Below are 1,039 nucleotides of genomic sequence, written 5' to 3'. Positions count from 1 at the left end.
GGCTGTGAGGCGTCCTTATATAAGTGTATACTTATGGTGGGATGGTTTCTGTCACACCCTCTGAGCTGACTGAGAAGCAATTGGCTCATTAATAATGGAGTAATTTCAGGCCAGTCATTGCGTCTGTTTTGTAGCACACTTTGCAATCAGGTGCCACAGCCCTATTCTGGTCTGAGCAGACATTGGGTTTTCTTTATCCTTTGAACATTTGGATCAGAAGGTTTGTGCTGTTAAATTTCCAATATCATTTAAAAAGACAAAGMAAAAATTAGGCATTGAAGATTGTCTTTTGTAAAGCAAAGGCTCTTTTGTGTGATAAAATACCAATCATCGCCTGCAGAGTTATAATCAATGAAATGATGGTAATCACCAGCAGTAATGATTAGCCTGGAACTGCTTCCTGTGGTGCTTTTTTTTAGTTTTACAACACAAGTGGTGCAGGCTGTTATAGCCCAGATCTGTTTTACTGAAATTGAGCTGAATTTTTGTTGTGCTGAAGCTGAACAGCAGCTGCTGGAGGAGAACGTGAGCCGGAGCGTACCACGTCTGACTGCATCATGACTGCTGCTGCTCAGCCCAGTCAGCCCTGATCAACGCGAGCCACAAAAAATGGAGGCAGAGCTTCTCGACGTCACTTCTGCTCTGCCTGTGCATGCATTCATCTCCTCAAAAGAAAAAAAATGTTTTGTCTCAAATAATCAGAGATTTTGTGTTTTTGGGGAGCAGTGTGAAGCAGCATTTTATGCTCATTTATTTATTATACAGTTTGTGGCATGTGTTGCTTATTTAGAGGTTATCTATCGTTGTGCAATGTGTAGAGCCTAAATCATTTAGTGCAGGGGTTTTCAATTTTTTTTTTGCTTCCGGCCCACAAAATAACAGTTGCAGACACTCGATATTAAGCTATTACTTGTTCACTTATGCAAACTTAATAACTACAGTCCTAATTGTCTTCATTTATGATTATTGTTGAAAAAATTGCAATAATTATAGTGAAAATATTCCATTAGATTAATTTATTTATTTATTTATTTATTTA

Source organism: Austrofundulus limnaeus, unplaced genomic scaffold (assembly GCF_001266775.1).
Source record: "Austrofundulus limnaeus strain Quisiro unplaced genomic scaffold, Austrofundulus_limnaeus-1.0 Scaffold35, whole genome shotgun sequence".
NCBI lineage: Eukaryota > Metazoa > Chordata > Actinopteri > Cyprinodontiformes > Rivulidae > Austrofundulus > Austrofundulus limnaeus.
The sequence above is the reverse complement of the archived record's forward strand: the minus strand, read 5'-3'. Positions refer to the sequence as shown.